A 19,112-nucleotide genomic window follows, 5' to 3' on the forward strand; every position below is an offset into this window, starting at 1 on the left:
AAAAAAGTGGAGAAAGAGGAAGCACAGAGTAAACCAGTTATATATATAATACATAACCTTGAAGAAACCACATGTAGGGTACCGTGGCATCCTTAAACAAGTGTGATACAGGAAAGCCTTAGTTACTCCATTAAATCGCAAGTAAATCATGAGGTCGTTCTTAGATGTGATGGGTGATTAGTGTGTTCTAACACTCACAGTTTCTAAATTGTGCTACCATACTTAAAAATATGTAAAGGGTGTCTCATCATGGTCACTCACTAAACTTGGCACTGAAGGAAAAACCTTTAAACAAATTTGCCCCTGATTTCTAAGAAAGAGAAAAGGAAAGGTAGATAAGAAAGAGAAGAGAAGGAAGTATTTGATTTTAGGGAAATGGAAGAAAGGCCACAGATTGACAGGGAGATCAAGAGATGATATGGGAGTAGATTAAAGCAGCCCTTCCAAAGGCTCAAGGAGAACAAGAGCCAGTACCAGAACCAAAAAGAAGTAAGCAGTGTTTTCATCTTAGCAAACTGGTGTACACAACAGACTGGGTGAAAAAGGCCAGTCTCTCAACTCGCTTACGTATGTCCCCTCCCATAGACACACCACCACATTTATATTACAATCATGTTTCCTCCCTGTACTAGGGTAGGCTGAGAAATGAAACAACCCTAAAATCTCAGTGGCTTAACACAACAGAATAGAGTTCTCAAGTCAATCCAGGGGTTCAGTAATTAGCTCCTTATCCTAAGCCTTAGAGTTCTCTTGCGGGTTCCCCACATCAAGTTAAAGATCAGGGGGGAGAAGGGGAAAAACTGCATATATGAAGTTTTTATAGCTTAGTTGAAATTTGTATATATTATTTCTATTCATATTGTTAAAAATTCAGTCACATGACCCACTTATCTGCATGAAAGGCTGGGATATATGGTTTACATATGTCCCAAGGAGGAAAGGGAATAAAACTTGGTGAACACATAGTATTCTTTGTTATATTCTACATAATAGCTTGATAATTCACAAAAGAAAGACACAGAATTAAAAAACAAAGCAGCAAATTCTATATAAATTTAGCCCTCTTTCTTTTAAATGGGCTGAACTTACATCATCAAAAATTAGCCTAAATCTATACATTTTTTTCATTCAAATATAATGCTTTAGATTATAGTGCCTAGAATACTGTATGGCATATGGTAGCTAGGTAATAATTATTTGCTAAATGAACAGTATGAAGTAGAAAAAGCAAAGCAAAGACAAGCATTACATATAAGAGTTCTAATAAGCAAATTATTTTAAAAGTGAGTTTTAAAGAGCATTCATTGGATATTATAAATGTTAATCATAATATAAATTATCTGAGAGACTCAGACTTTCATAAAACAAATGCTATATAAATCATCATTATAATCAGACTATAATCATTTAATTTCTAACTTTAATGACTGGATTATTTTCCATAAAAAATATCCAACAGGGATGCCCGGCTGGCTCAGTGGATGAGCAATTGCCTTCAGCCCAGGGTGTGATCCTGGAGTACGGTGGGGGCCTGCTGCTGCTGCTTCTCCCTCTGCCTAAGTCTCTGCCTCTCTGTGTCTTTTATGAATAATAATTTTAAAAACCCAACAAAATATGCTGAGAATATAGTTGAGTTAGGAAAAGATTAGAAGACACTTTGGCTGTGCCCACTCAGGGATATCTGAAGGATGCACTAACAAAGGAAGTCAATAGCCTTTTTAGTCTTAACTTTCAACAGGAAGGCTAAGCAGATGCTTTCTGACCCAAGGCATATAAATCACTGGTGGATCAGTCTGATCCTTTAGAGCCGTTTTCTTACAGCTTTGTTTGGGCAGGTCTGGAGTAACTTTTTGCTCTAAGGCTAGGTTAGCCTTGTAACCAAAGTGTGTCCTTTCTTGGCTCTCTACTGAATGCTCCAGGTTTTTAACAAGATCTCTACATTCTAGCTGCTCAGAATGAAAAAAAATCTCCCATTCCTATGGGAACTCTAGGAACTGATTCGTTTACAGCTCCCTGGTATTTATTTGTTCTCCAGTGCCATGGGGTCTTACCTCATCTATATGCAACTTATATTAAGTTAAAGATTCAAAAGGAACCCTCTGCAGAATTCTGTAGTTCTGTTCCTGCTAGCTTCCTATTCTTCAGTACTCTGTAAATTTCAGCTGCTTTGGCTGCCCCAACTTCTGATCTGTTTCCTCAGTTTAGTAAGACTATTCCTTCTTTGAGTTCTCCATCATCAGGGAAAACCTATGGGCAAAAAGCCACGGTTCACCTAGTTTTCTCCCCTATCCTCTCTCTCAGGGATCACATTACCATGCTGTTAACTGTCTAATGTCTGAAAACAGTTTTTTTCTAGTGGGAGGGCAAGTCCAGTACTGGTTACTCCATCATATTGGGAAGAAGTATCTCACTGCTATTTTAAAATTTGCATTTTCCAGATGTTTACCATTCACAATGTGGCTAACAAAAGGCAGAACATTCGTCTGTCTTATATAATGTTGTAGCAATATTTGTAATGGTGTGGGGTATAGAGCAAATACTATTATTTGTTCAATGATCTATTTCTGTTTATCCATGTGTTTTTGGAGGCATAAGTGATCTATTTGTCCTTCATCCATTTAGTGCTTAAGGCCTAGGAAAATAGGTGATTCTAAGCTGTATTCAAGGTAAGTCAAGAGTAAGTCTGACCCTCCTACCTAATCTCTGTTTTCATGCAAATATGATGTGCTGTTACAAAAGGATATACTAAAAAAAAAAAAGGATATACTAGACACATTGATATATAGATAGATCACACAGCATATGGAAACAACATGGTGCTCCAAAGAAACAGTTACTCCAAAAATGACTGCAACAACTTTTAGGACATTCCTACAAAACATTACTTAATATAATTTTGAATAAACTAAATAGAAATTCTCAATACACGAAGAAATTGGGATTTAAATCTTTGTTTACCCATACATGTTATTACAAAGAAAAAAGCAAATTATTGTAGCTTATAACTCATTGTTGTAAATGTTACCTCTTTATTAGTGTATGGCAAAAGTTAGGGTATAGGAGATAAAATAAGGCAGTGTAAATTTCAGTTACCTATTTTAATATCTTTGCAGATACAAAGGCTTTTTAAATATGCCAATACAATACTCAAAAGCCAACTGGATTTCATTTCCATACATCTGAAGAAGCACCAGGCTTTTGATAAAAGAGAGTTACAAATTTCAAATTTTTGGATATTTTATTTTATATAAAATATTAATGCCAACCCAAAGCAGATAAAAATAACTAATGACTTTTCCTTTTGCTTTTTTAAAAAAACTTATTTATTTACTTTAGAGAAAGAGAGCATGAGAAAGCATGTGAGTGGGTGGAGGGGTATTGGGAGGGGGAAAGAGCAACTCAAGCAGATTCCCCACTGAGCAGGGAGCCTGATACAGGGCTCCATCTTAGGATCCTGAGATCATGACCTGAGCCAAAATCAAGAGCTGAATGCTCAACCAACTAAACCCCACTTCAGTGCCCAGACTTCTTTATTTAATACTCAGACCCTAAAAGTGGCAAGTGAAATCACTGAGCAACATTTGACATAAAGGGAGATCACGTGATGCCTGAAAACAGTGCACTATTAATATGAACCTGAATATTAGCCAGTTTTTTCCTTATTAAATGACTCTTATCTCCTCAAAATGAAAAATGCAACTAAAAATGTAACATATTCAGAGATGTAATTTATGTCATAACATAGAGCAGACATGTGGGTATGAGGTTAGATGTACTTGTAAATGTTCTATAAATTCATGAATGTGCTACCATTTCTCCCCAAATTAGAGGAAAAAAAATATGTATCTTTAGCACCTTTAAGACAGAAATATTACATCTATAATTCCTATCTTCTCATCTACACCTATGAGAAAGCAGGGGGAAAGAAACTGTAGAATAAAGAACACACTGATTAAAAGAAAGGGCTTTCAAGTGAGACTTGCATCACATTGCCTGTGTTACGTGGTCTTCACAAATTATACAACTTTTCCAAGCTTGGATTCTGCATCTTTAAAATGTGGGCCACAATCTCTCAGAATTGTAATGAGGGCCACATTTAAAAAATAATGTAGATAAGACTAAAAAAGATATTAAAATTTGTTATCCTTTAGAAATAGGAAGCTGAAGTATAATGTGCTCCTCAAGACCACAGGCTGAGCTATCCCAGAACAGGAACTAAAATGTGGATCTTAGACTCATGGATCAATCAGAGTGCACACAACAGATGCTTTGTATATCTCTAAACTAAGTGGCCTATGTTATCATAATAATATGCCACTTACCTCTCAAGGATATTGTAAAGATTTTGTAAATCAATTGCATAGTGCCTTGCACACTGAATGTGCTCACTACTAGATGTGGTTATTAGTATATGATGATGATGGTGATGATGATGTAATAGGTAATGGAGGGACATGGAGATGTACAAAGTAAATTTCAAGGTGCTGATCAGAGTGTTTGGCATCTGGAGGGGATGATTTATGACATCAGACTGCAAGAAGCAATCTACTCACACTTTCTTGCCTGAATTCTGTCTCCTATCTCCCTGTACCCAAAAGGATAGCTGTTATTTAATAGATGAAGTGGAACATGTATTTAGTGGAACATGTATTCTGCCAAGAGTACTAGTACAGTTCCTCTTGTATGTATGACAGGGAAAGGTACAGTAAGTTGGAGAAGAGGTGTTTATCATATGAATAAGCCAGTGGTTAGTTTCTTTCTGAATGCTTTAAAACCATTATTTAAATGTATGTTATAGGGGGGAACCAGGGTAGTTCAGGCAGTTAAGTATCTGACTCTGATTTCAGCTCAAGTCTTTTTTTTTTTTTTTTTTTTTTTTCAGCTCAAGTCTTGATTTCAGCTTAGATCTTGATCTTAGGGTCATGAGTTCAAGCCCTTCCATGCTATGTGTGGAGCTTATATTAAATCAATCAATCAATCAATGTATGTATATATGTTTTAGGACATTGGATATAGGATTCTGGCATTGTAAATTTGAAGTATAAACTCCATTATCCCCTACTGTTTTATGTGAATTATCAAAGCCTACCAGATTATAAGCTCTTTGGAGGCAAGGACTAGAATAATCATCTCAGAACAGTGTTTGAGAATGATATATAATGCTATCTTCCATTTTGCACCAGCTCTTAATAATGGCTGAAAATACGCTAAATACAATAACAATAACATTCCGTAGAAAAAATAATTTTATATATACTTAATAATTGAGAGGAAAAATAAACTTGGATTTTAAGCATGTAAATAATGATTCACCATCATTTACTGACAACTCCAAATGGATTTCTCTAAGGCAGATCCAAAAGGTCTAGGGCTAACAAAGAAAGAGAAAAGTTAAAATTAGGGAAGGAAATTAAAACCTTCTTCTTTTTCAAAACTTCAGGACAGTAAACTGGAAAAGATCCTAGGCAGTCAATATAGGCGGCAGGAAAACTGCTAAGATCTGCATAAACATAAACACTGTGCCAGACTGTAATGAAATTCTACAAGGGTAGATTAAAAACAAATTAAGTCTTTGTCCCATGAACAAAAATGACTATTGAGACATTTTCAGAGATTAACTGTGAGGGACCAATAACATTTTGGCTTGTTTTTGGAATGTGCAGTTGCTACTCTTATAATAAAGAACTCACAACAGAGAACGCTTCACTACCCACTAACCACGGGGAAAGAATCAGCATTCCTCTAACCTTAGAATATCTCCAAACAATTCCCAGTTTTTGTAACAGGATAAGTTGCTTTTCATCTCTCAGAAACCTTGGGATATCTGACTGAGAAGGAATAGAGAAGGATATAAGAAGATGACTAACTCCTGACAAGAACATATTCTGGAAAGATGAGTTGCCTACTCGGATGGAAAGTTAATCATGGCAAGAGAGGGTTAACTGGAGGAACAGAACTACTATTCTACCAGGCAACGATCTGAGTTAGAGATAAAAGCAGGAATTTTTATTTGGACTTTCCTTAAGTATACAAAAGAAACAAACTGCTTGTTTTACTCTTCTTGGTTGTATATTAATAAGAGGGTGGTCTATGAATATGCAAAAGTAGACACTGACTTAGCTTAGAGGTCTTTCTTTTCTTAGAGTTTTTATAGGTCTCCTCCCACTCGTGGTTTTTAAACTCGTGGTTTTTAAAACATGTTGTTCTATTCATCACATTACTTTAAGATTTGAAGAAAAAAAATTCTGGCAGCTGGATGGAGGCAGAAGCAGTGGTGCTTAATAATACAGTAAAGAGGAATAGAAGCCAAAAAATAAATCTCAAATTTAAGAGTTTATAAATTTTCCATATGAGTTCTGTCATTTTAATAAGGTATCTCACTGGATGTATGGAAAACAATTACATTTAAGTATGAAACAACAAGTGGTAAGGAAAAAAACTCTAAGGTCATTTTTTATAAATTTGAGTCCTAAACCTACATGTCAGTTCCCCAGTGCATAAATATTTCTACAATTAGAAAAAACTTGAGAGGGACACCTGAGTAGCTCAGTGGTTAAACGTCTGCCTTCAGCTCAGGGCTTGATCCTGGAGTCTGGGATCGAGTCCCACATCAGGCTTGCTGCAGGGAGCCTGCTTCTCCCTCTGCCTAGGTCTCTGCCTCTCTGTGTCTCTCATGAATAAATAAATAAAATCTTAAAAAAATTTTTTTTGAGAAATTTCAATATTATGAAAGATGAAAATCTCAAAATCCTATCAGGGTGGTTCTGTTACTCTACAGCCAAATAAGCTTCTACTAGATGGACCCTTTCACAAATTAACTTTAAACTCTGAACATATAAATAAATAAATAAATAAATAAATAAATAAATAAATAAATAAATAAAAAATAAAATAAAAACTCTGAACAAAATATAAAAAGCAACTACCTCAAGGCCGTGGAGATTAAACATAATAGATTCTGGAAGAGAGCTAATAATTACAAAAAAATGAACAGGGTGATATGAGTTAATCTATTTTTTATTTTTTAATTTTAATTTTTTTGGCTTCTGGGCTAAAAACAGACCACAGCATGCATGGGGTCATTAAAACTCCAAGACAAAACCTACAATTCTTTTCCTCTGAAGCTTGCAGGAGTAAGTCACTGAAAAGTTATGGGGAAGAGGTTTTCAAGAGAGAGCGAGTGAGAGAGAGCGCTATAGGAGGTAGCAAAAATTGCGTATAAACTCTGCTTAAACCTCTGGCTAATTGCTGAACCATGCATTGCATGGGGCAGACAGGCTAAGTCTAAAACAACTGAACTGAACTGATGCCCAAAAGACAGTTTTCCATTAAATCAAACCAAGTTAATTGCTTGCTAAAAGAAAAAACTGGTAATGCTCTTTGAGGAAATATGAAAAAATCCAGAATATCTACAAAATGAAATATTTAGGATACAAAATTACTCATCACATGAAGAACCAGGAAAATAGGATCCACCATCAAGAGAAAAGTTGGAGATAACTCTGTAACACTATAGCCATTTAAAGGAGCCATTTTAACTATCTTCAGAGAGGTAAAGGAATACATATTCTAAAAAAAAAAAAAAAAAAAAGCAAAGAAATCTCAGCAGAGAAACAGAAACTGTAAAAAAGAATCAAATGCAAATTCTAGAACTGAAAACCATAATACTTAAGATAAAAAGTCACTGGATGAGTTTAACAGCATACTTAAATATTTAAATATGATAATTTAAATGACAGTATATAGTGTGTATATATATGTATATACACACATACACACATAAATAGTATATAGTATATAGTAAATTGAAAAATATAAAATGACAGGTGAATCAATGAACTTGAAGACAAAAGAATGAAATTTACCCGATCTGAAGACCACAGAGAACAAGGACTAAAAACAAAAAACAAAACAGACAAAAACAAAAACAGCTCAGGATCTGTGAGATGATATCCAAAGGTCTAACATAGATGTATTTAGAGTCTCAGAAGAAGAGAATATGAGGCAGATAAAATATTTCAAGAAATACTGGTTAAATGTCTCAAATTTGTAGAAGACATAAATTTTCATTATCAAGGAATCCAGGATAAATATTAACAGAAACACACTATGCTCATTGTAGTCAAACTGCTAAAAAAAATAAAGAGAAAATTTTGAAAGCAGCCAGAGAAAAACAAGATATTATATTAAAGGGCCAACAATCTGAATGATATCTAACCTCTTATCAGAAACTATGGAGGCCAAAAGACGATAAAGTAACATCCCTATGCTAAGGGGCTGAGAGAGAGAAGGGGGAAAAAAAAACTCAACACAGAAGTCTATATCCAGTGAAAATATATATCAAGAATGGAGGCTAGGGACATCTGGGTGGCTCAGTGGTTGAACATTTGCCTTAGGCTCGGGGTGTGGTCCTGAGATCCCAGGATCGAGTCCCACATCAGGCTCCCTGCATGGAGCCTGCTTCTCCCTCTGCCTGTGTCTCTGCTTCTCTCTCTCTTTCTGTGTCTCTCATGAATAAATAAATAAAATCTTAAAAAAAAAAAAGAATGAAAGCTAAATAAGACATTTTTAGATAACAGAAAACTTAGAGAATGTGTCAATAGCAGATGCATACTACAAAATGTTAAGGGTATTAGGTGAAGAAAAGTGATACCACATGGAATCATAAGTGTTCAGAAAACAATGAGGAGCATTAAAAATGATAAAAATCTGAGTAAATGTAAAAGACTGTTCTTTTACTCATAATTTCATTCCAATATATGTGACTGTTTTACACACCCCTGTGAAATTTAAAATGTACACAGATGTGAGACCTGACAGCTATAGCATGAAGGGTGACAGAAGGTGCAAATAGATCCATATAGTTCCAAAGGTTCTACATTTTACATCAAGTGTGATAGCAAAATTAAAACATTTTCAAGGGCGCCTGGGTGGTCAATCAGCGTTTGCCTTCTGCTCAGGTGGTGATTCCCAGGGTCCTGGAATTGAGCCCTGCATCAGGTTCTCCACTCTGCGGGAAACCTGCTTCTCCCTCTCCCTCTGCCTGCTGCTCCCCTTGCTTGTGCACTCTCTCTCTGTCAAATAGATAAATAAAATCTTTAAAAAACAAAACAAAACATTTTCAGATGTATAAGAACTCAAAAAATTGAATTCCTACACGTCATTTCTTGAGAAATTGCTTGAAGGAGTAGTACAGGAAAAGAGTGAATAAACCAAGAAAGAGAAATATCTGGGATCCAGAAAATGGGATACTCAACCAAGAAAACAAAAAAGCTAAGACAGAGGAGGATAGGAGAACTTTAAGTCTAGACAGTAACCAGTCCAGTTGGGTGTAAGAGTTTGGAAGACATTAGGAAGGTTTCTGGTGAAAAGAAAAAAAGGATCTGATACTTTATATGATGAAGAATTTGAAAAACATTGGCAGTACAAAAAAGAAACATGATTAGAAACCACAGGAAAAACAAATAATAATATAGCAAAGAAGATGTTGTCATTCTACATTACTTGTCCCCGCAGGTAACAACATTTACATAATCAGAATAACACTTATATTGATTTTCAAGTTCTAAAATTAATCTAGAGATAAAACACAAATGACTTAATTATGATTATGGAGCAGAATGTAAACAGGGTCAGTCTTTGAACCATAAATTACAGATGACAGAATTTTGGAAGTGGAAAGAGGGAGGGGTAAGGCAAGGGTACTAACATCTTCTTACAAAGTGGAAATCAAGAAATAGTGTCTTATACCTATGGAACAAGAAATATAGAAATAAAAAACAAATCATTTATGGCTATAACCAATAAAACAAAAAAGTTACATAATTATGTTGGGAGGAATGTGGGAGCAGTGTAAATAAGCTTACTGTTTCGTTAGATGTTTTAAAACTGATCAATCAAGAAACATCAGCAGAAGCATGTTAACTAAAGATGTGGGCGTAACTACCAAAAGAAATAGCCAGAGGTGCCTGAGTGGCTCAGTTGATTAACTATCCCCCTTTGGATCAGGTCATGATCCCAGGGTACTGGGATCAGAACCAAGTCAGGCTTCCAAAGCCCAGTTGTGAGTCTGCTTCTTCCTCTGATCCTACCCCTGCTTGTTCTCTTTCTCTTGCACATGCACACACTCTCTCAAATAAATAATCTTTTTTTAAACCACACACAAAATTATTAGGGAATAAATGCTTCTTCCATTTAAACAGAACATTTAAAACATTAAGTATTTATTGGGTAACTTTAACATGCAAGACATTATGATAGGCATTAAAATTTGCTTTTTCTCTTCCTCAATACCTTGTCTTTTACAGGATCTGTACAGAACTGTCAAAAAAGACAGCTAAGTTTACTGGTAATAATTGGGAGCTCATAAGAAAGTTCTGAGCTCTTGACATCAGCATATAGATATTTTCAAGTCATGGGAATGTAGTAGATCTCCCAGAAAGAGGAATGATAGGCAGGTCTTCTAACAGCACATTCTTCTCAAGTAACTACAATTCCTTTCATGACTTATGGTCAGATCTAGCCCCAGTGTCCTACTGATGCATATTTTGTCCCTATTGTATTTGGCTGAGGAAAATGGTTCATGCTGGGTTATTTTTCCAAAATACTACAAAAAACAGTCTCTCAAATCTCTCTCTTCCTATGCATTTAGATATTGTAACCTGGCTGTGAAATTCTGAATACTCCGTGATTCCAAACATCTGATTTTTTTTGCATATTCGTAAAACACAACTAATTTCTCTTCAAATTATCATGTATTTTTTCCCTCTATCAAATTTCTTAAGAGTTTCTTATTTATGAGTTGACGTAAACTTACATATATTTCTATAATACTTTCACAGTATTCAAAAGTTATCTTCTTGAAGGGTCTCCAAGAACCCACTTCCCTGATTTCTAGTAATGTAAAATATCATGAAATTAAATCTATAATCTGGAATGCTTGGTAATTTGTTTGAAGAGGGATATTTATATTCTTAAAATATTCTGGAGAAGTAGTATTTATTGATCGAATTTATTGTGTAACCATACTGTGAAATTACATAATTAATATATGACATAATCACCGAAGTCTGCCACTTCAAAGTTTGAAGGGTAAATAGCTAAGGACCCTCTCTATATCATAAGTTATATGGCTTGTGGGCCAGATGTGGCCATCTACCTTTTAATGACCCATGATCTTCAATTTTTAAGCAGTTACATTTTAATGGTTATATAAACACCTACATAATATTCTTGACTTAATCTTTTATCCGACAAAGCCTAAATTATGTTTCTTTAAGAAAAAGTTTGCTGATCTCTGTCATAAATGGTCAGTGTAATGTAACTGTGAATAGTAAACATTACCAGTAAGTCACTTTTATCTTATTCTCAAATAAATAACAGAACTTATATATATATATATATATGTGTGTGTGTGTGTGTGTGTGTGTGTGTATACACACATATATATTTTTTAAGATTTTATTTATTTATTCACGAGAGACACAGAGAGGCTCTTGAGACACAGGCAGAGGGAGAAGCAGGCTCCCCATGGGAAGCCTCATGTGGGACTTGAACCCAGAACCCCAAGATCACAACCTGAGCCCAAGGCAGACACTCACCCATCGAGCAAACCCAGGCACCCCATAACAGAACTTTCAAAGACCAAGTTATAGTAACATTTTCATAGCACAATCTGTATTACGAGGTGTACTAAAATGGAATAAGTATCCACTTAAAAATTATATTAATCTCTAGATAATTGAAAAAAAAAACACAGGGTAGAGAGAATGAAAAAGACAGAAAAATAAATGTATCACTTTTCCCAACAGTCCTGCCTTTTTTAAGCTTCTAATGTTTGGTTCTTTTCCTTTCTTTGACACAAGAAAGAATAAAATCAGCTACGTGAAAATAGGCCATCCTGAGGAACTCATTAAGAAAGAACTGCCAAAACTTCAGCTTTAAGAGGCTTACTGGAGTCTAACAAATGGCAATGGTAATGTCACCTCAGTCTCTATTACTCCTATGGAAATACTGATATATGTTTCTTTTCTATGGAAAATCTGGCCAATCCACTTACTCCTTACCAATCCTAATGTAAAGCAGGCTCAAGTAATTAAGAGCTTTGAAGTTCTTCCCTACAAGGAAAGTCAATCGTACCGCCAACCTGATGTGTAACCCTGGCAAAGAGTAGTTTTGTTGTCCCCAAAACTATATCCAGGCCGTTCCAACTACAGAGAGAATAGCCAAGCAGCCTAACACACATAGGATAGCATTTTGTTCTAGATATAATACAAAGGTACCTACTGCCTGCAAAAAAGAGTTCCTCTTCCAATTGATCCCAAAAGCAAGTGGTGTGTAATTCTATTTGAGACAGTCTGGTGAAAGAAGCTAGGGTGTCTAGCTAAGTAAATGTCAACTTCAGCATGTGTCAGAATCACTTAGAGGGCTTGTTAAAACACGGATTGGTGGACTCCAACCTCAGAGTTTGTGATATAGTAGTTTGGTGTGGGGCCTTAGAGTCTGCACTTCTAAAAAGTTTCCAGGTAATGCTCGTGGTGCCAGTCTATAGGCCATCCTCTAAGCTCACTAATCCAGATGATCTCCAATTCCTTCAGAATGTAAGAGCTATGAAATAACATCATATAAAAAGTCTTAAAAGTAAGTTGTTTACACTTGATTTGAACAACCATTAATCCTGGATATTTTATCAGTCCTGTGACGAAGCCAATTCACACACAAATCCACACAACTGATGCAAAGAGAAAAAACAAAGAAATTTGGTTTGAAAAAGTAATGATGATGTGATATTTAGTAAGAGATATAAGTTTTATCCTCCCTTCCTTTTTTTTTTTTTAAATTTTTTTATTTATTTATGATAGACAGAGAGAGAGAGAGGCAGAGACACAGGCAGAGGGAGAAGCAGGCTCCATTAACCGGGAGCCCGACGTGGGATTCGATCCCGGGTCTCCAGGATTGCGCCCTGGGCCAAAGGCAGGCGCCAAACCGCTGCGCCACCCCAGGGATCCCCTCTCCCTTCCTTTTTATCATGAGAAAAACCAGGGCAGCTCTGGTGGCTCAGCGGTTTAGCGCCGCCTTCAGCCCAGGGCATGGTCCTGGAGACCCAGGATCAAGTCCCACATCAGGCTCCCTGCATGGAGCCTGCTTCTTCCTCTGCCTGTGTCTCTCTCTGCCTCTCTCTCTGTGTCTCTCATGAATAAATAAATAAAATCTTTAAAAAAAAACAACAAAAACAACCATTCTACAAAGGAACCTGAAATTTTCCTTTTCCCCTTTCTTTTTCCCTGACAGCTTTTTCTAAAATATATGTTTTATTTAAATTCAATTAATTAACATAGAGTGTATTATTAGTTTCAGAGGTAGAGTTCAATGATTCATCAGTCTTATATAATATCCAGTGCTCATTACATCGTGTGCCCTCCTTAATGTCTATCACCCAGTTACCTCATACCCTCAGCTTTTATTTTATGTACCCTCGACCATTATAGCCACAGACTTTCTTCTTAATCTAGATCTCTATTATGACCAATTTTTAATCTGCATATTATATAGCACTAATTACATTCTTGTTTTTAAACATTTTACTTTATCAAACCATGCTGTGAGCTAAAAAAAAAAAAAAAGCACTGTGGAGAATCGGTCTTCTATTCCTACTGCTATAACACAACATATTCCAAAGCATTTTGGTTAGAGCTATTTTCTTTTAAGTAAATTCTTTTTCATCACAATTCTTGAAAAACCTTTCCTGGATTTTTAATTTCTAGTCAGTATTTTGTGTCTTCTGATCTGCTCTATGTTTCTCAATTTTAATCACCTGAAGCTTATTCTTCATTGATGTTGTCTGAATCTTATAAACTCTGCTATATTCATTTTCCCACTAATGTGAAGGAATAAAGTTAATGTTTTGTTTTCAGATTTCTGAAAAATAAACTGATTATTAATTATTTATAGATTTTAGTGGTGTTTGTGCATATCAATGTAAGCTGCACTGAGGTGTGTATATATATATATTACAAGTGGTTCTGAATTTAGTGTTTTAATATAATTTCAAGTGTACTACATCAGCACTTTAAATTCTCAAGGAAGCCTCATGGCAGAAAAACGAATTTTGCTCTTAATAAAGATATGTAGAATTGCTTGGTAATAATACCCCTAAGAAAACATTTTATTATTATATAGATTCAATTATAAGTTAGATTAGGCCATGCCCCCTGAATTGTAAGCAGTAAATTAACAGATTTATAAAGTACTTGTCAAGTATGGACTTCTTTTAAGAAAAGAATTAACAGGGCAGCCTGGGTGGCTCAGCAGTTTAGTGCTGCCTTTGGCCCAGGGCCTGGGACCCTGGGGACCTGGGATCGAGTCCCACGTCGGGCTCCCCGTGAGGAGCCTGCTTCTCCCTCTCTCTGTGTCTCTGCCTCTCTTTCTCTCTGTGTCTCTCATGAATAAATAAAACCTTAAAAAAAAAAAAGAATTAACAAAACAGCTAACAAAATATAATAAATCTTTTACAGCACTAATTAATGAGAAAAATATTTGGTTAAGATGAAAAAATAATTCTCTTTAATACTGAAGGAGAAATATAAATAGCTTTCTAGATTTTATTTCCTATTTTGTAATTGTGTAGACGTCAATTACTATAAGGGAAATAGAAGATGGTAACTATAATTTATTTTTTCAATTTAATTGGACTTAAAACAAGTAGATACAACACTAACTCTCTTGTTGCTAGCTGCTGCTATGTGTTTCTGTACATAGGTCTACTTCAGATTTAGTAGTTTTATCACTTATTTTCCTATGAGCTTTCAAAATTAATTACACTTAATAATAAAGATCATTGAAAAGTGTGTATGTGAGCATATACTAATGGTCTAAGCATAGGTATTACATGGTGCTCACTATATAAAATGTCAGGCATTTTACATACATTGTTTGCTCATCTTCATAACATTCTTATGAGGCAGTTACTCTTATTACGTACATTTCATAAACAATGAAATTGAAATTAGAAGAGTATGAATAACTTGTAAAAAGTCCACAGCTGATGAGTGGTAATGCTGGAAACGGAACTTTGTATGTTTGACTATAAAGTCCAGGAACTTAACTACTTCTGTAAACTACCTTAAAGTATGCACTTCTACCGAAAGGAACAGAATATTCTTTTTACATAGCTCTCTATTTTGACTTATGGCATTTAGGCTCAAAGGATAGGGGTGACGTTTTACTAAGCACAAATCCCCACTCACAGTTAAATGTGGGCCTAAGTCCTATACAGATAAGACCAGAATTCACAGGTCTGTTCCACACTAATTTTTGGCTCTTCTCATGATTCTCCCAAATGTGGTCAGAGCTATTGAAATATATAATGGTAATATATACTAGAAGTCCTCTGATCCTACAGTGATAGGAACTAGTAGCTGATCAGTTTAAAAAAAATTTTTGAACAAACTATTTGCAAACAATATATATATATATATATATATATGAAACTTTAACTTAAAATATAAATGTACATTTATTCACCAAACTTCTGATGTAAAGCCAAGGCCTTTCTGTTTGAACATGAATTATAGTTTTTCTTTCTGGCATAAACTATGCTAAAATGTTTAATGTATACATTTTCTTTAAAATAAAACAAATTTAGGGGCGCCTGGGTGGTTTAGTGGTTGAGCGTGTGCCTTTGGCTCAGGTTGTGATCCCAGAGTCCTGGGACTGAGTCCCACATCAGGCTCCCCGCAGGGAGCCTACTTCTCTCCGTGTGTCTATGTCTCCATCACTCTGTGTCTCTCATGAACAAGTAAATAAAATCTTTAAAAAAAATTAAAAAACAAGATAAAACAAATTTAGACAACCTTAGTACAGATGAATTTTTAAAGTATTTTTAATTGAATAAATTTGACATGTAACACTGTATAAATTTAAAATTTCTAGTGTGTTATTGATACATTTATATATTCTGATTGTTGATGTAGCAATATTTGTCACATAATTAATCTATTATTGTTGATATTCGTTATACTATGCATTAGATATCTATGGCGTATTTACCACTCTTTACACGTTTGTACTCTTAAACACCATCAATCTTATCCCCCTCAGCATTTTTACCCAAATTCATTAAGGCACTTTTTTAAGCAAATTACCTTTGCTGACATTTTAATTGATTTTTTCCAAGTCTTTTAATATAGTTTTCCAGAAATAGTACCCTTATAAATGTCCTCTTTGTTGTATTTATTGTTTTTAATTTTATTTATTTATTCATGAGAGACAGAGAGAGAGAGAGAGAGAGAGAGAGAAAGAGAAAGAGGCAGGGACACAGGCAGAGGGAGAAGCAAGCTCCACGCAGGGAGCCGGACATGGGACTCGATCCCAGGTCTCCAGGATCACACCCTGGACTGAAGGTGGCGCTAAACCGCTGAGCTACCAGGGCTGTCCCTCTTTGTTGCATTTATATCTCATTAGTTAATATATATAAGATTTAGTTATATGATCATAATAAGAAGTACAATGGCATTAATTTAACTGCCTCTCAATAAGTACATGTCACCATAGGATAACAGAAGTACGTGGGTAAATCAGAAGGTAGCCAACTGGCTTGTAATATCCACCTTATCCCAACAGTCAAGGGGTGTCAAAAAAGGAATGGAGAATATTAATTAATCATGCAAGTGGTTAAGAGAAGGTTATTAATAAAGCTTCTCCTGTTACTAGCAGAGCTAACACATCTTGCTTAGAGCACAGTTAAATGTAGAATGCAGATGAGAATGTAAGACTGGACTCAGAATCCTAACTGAACATCCTCAGATATCAAAATGCCTCCAAGGCAACAATTTATCAAGATTTAGATTTGGAAATAAAACACAGAGTATAAAATCCTGTCAATCTACTATGGTGACTGATGAGAGCCAGTGTCCATATTTAAAAGGACAGAGATGACCTCAACAGTGATGGAATAGGAAATGAATACATGAAAAGATTTCCATAAAAGGGAGTTACTGACATTCTACAGACTATATTCTTTTTTTTTTTTTTACATTTTTGCTTAAATTCCAATTAGTTAACATACAGTACAATATTAGTTTCACATGTACTATTTAGTGATTCAACACTTCCAAACAATACCTGGTGCTCTACTAACTATATTCACAACAATAAACTATTTGAGAAGCAAAGTGTCAAAAGCAATACTAGAAATATAAATATAAAACAAAACTACTTCAGATAGTTAACATTAACCAAAAAAAAAAAAAAAAGTCTTTTAAAAATCCAAGGCATAATTTAGGAAAAATTATATAATTAAAATCAAAATAAAATTAAGTTAGAAGAGGTAGCTCATAGTTTAGAATCTAAGCTAAACAGATTAGATACTAACATAGCTCTAAAGACTGTTCATTAAGGCAAGGATTTATCCCCAGAAAGAGGAAGAGCCGAAAATATCAGAAATTTGGTATAATAAGGAGAATTACACAACAAAAGAGAAGACCTAGTGGTGAGGGGAAAAAAAAAAAAAAACCAGTAATTTTTAACCTCAGCTTTGCCAAACTAAACGTGACCTTTTCTGGTACTTAAAAATGAGAGATTTAGAACTGTAGCATGCCCCCTGCCTTGAACTTAAGTAAGCTGACCTCATACATCAGAGCAACTTTTCAATAGGAAGTTCTTAAACCCGGTCAAAATTGGCATAAAGAATGCTATTTCTTCTTTTCTAGGCACTATAAGAACTTCAGAGAATCCTGAGAATCAGGGTGAGGAGGAAGACCCTGAGTTGTCATACTTATTCTAACCTCAGTTTATAAGTGTTTACCATCATCCATCTGCTGAATAAACAAAATGGTAGGTCAGGCACTTTCAAGACTTCACTTAAAACCTTAGTGAGCAAAAGCATATTACATTATACAAGGGTTATCTGCTTTGGCCTGCTTTGCTGAAAGTATTCAAGCTAAGAATGTTATTGAAGCGCTATGTAAGGTCAGAATGTTTTGTGATTTATTCAACAAATGTGTACTGAACATCTACTATGAATATCTGTTGTATTCTAGGCATTGTGCTAAAGACTGGGAATATAATAATAAAGAAGATACCATTTCTGCCTTTTAAGGAAACAAGCCCTAAATTACATACATACTAAATCATAATAAAAGTTAACAATGATTGGGCAATTTTGATCTGAAATTGTACAAAGTATTTTACTCATTTAGTCCTCACAACAACTGTATGAAGTAGATATTATTATTACCTATTTTTTTATAGATGAGGAAACTGAGGCACAGGGAGGTTCAATTACTTGCCCAAGGATACAAAACTAATGAATGTCAGTCAGGATTCAAATCCAAGCAGTCTGGTAACAGAGTCCACAAACTATGTTTTATAGCCTTTTATGCTAATCTATACTACTAAATAATTAAAACTTCTATCTCTCATAAATGCTAACATCAAAAGCCAACTCTGTACCGAATGTACAATTTTACCATGATTCTAAGCTTCTCATTATATATTAAAATGACAATATATTTGTTTGTTCAGACTTTTGGGATAGGAGGTTCTTTCAAAGAGAAGGAAAACATTTATCAATTGTTTTAGTTTGAACATGAAACTAATTTCTACTGGAAGTAACATAAATTCACACTGAAATATTCTGAACATTAGTGATTACTTTAACAGTGTTCCAGAGAAAAAGCCCATACTAGTACCCACCACTACAGACAGCAAGATGTTTTCTAAATCCAAGCATGCTCTAAACCTTCTGATCAGAGCTTTAACTACTCTCCAATCACTTTAATGACCTAATTAGAAACAGTAAAAAGTTTCCCTTATTACCAAAGGAAAAACTGGAAAAGTAAAGAAAGGTACAGGGAGAAATAAATGGGGTGTTGGAATCGCCAATAAAGTAATATCATCATCAATTATTTCTACTGAGTAACTTACTATGTACTAAAGGCTGTTTAAAGCATTTGCTTGTAAAAACACATCTAATCCTTACAAACCCTATGGCGACTGTTGTACTTACTTCACAGATGAGGGAAATGAAACAGATAGGTTATAGAACATATCCAGTATCACAAAGCTAGTAAGTGGCAGAATGTGAACTACTACACCATACTGCAGAATTAACG

The 19,112-nt window shown here is 34.9% G+C and overlaps 1 protein-coding gene across 20 annotated transcripts in view; it reads right to left on the reverse strand.

Annotated features, from left to right (window-relative positions):
- The window catches only part of TANC2 (tetratricopeptide repeat, ankyrin repeat and coiled-coil containing 2), a 478,177-nt gene that overhangs the window by 184,163 nt on the left and 274,902 nt on the right, over window positions 1-19,112 (reverse strand). The window lies entirely within an intron of this gene.

This window comes from Vulpes vulpes, chromosome 2 (genome assembly GCF_048418805.1).
Source record: "Vulpes vulpes isolate BD-2025 chromosome 2, VulVul3, whole genome shotgun sequence".
NCBI classification, from domain to species: Eukaryota; Metazoa; Chordata; class Mammalia; order Carnivora; family Canidae; genus Vulpes; species Vulpes vulpes.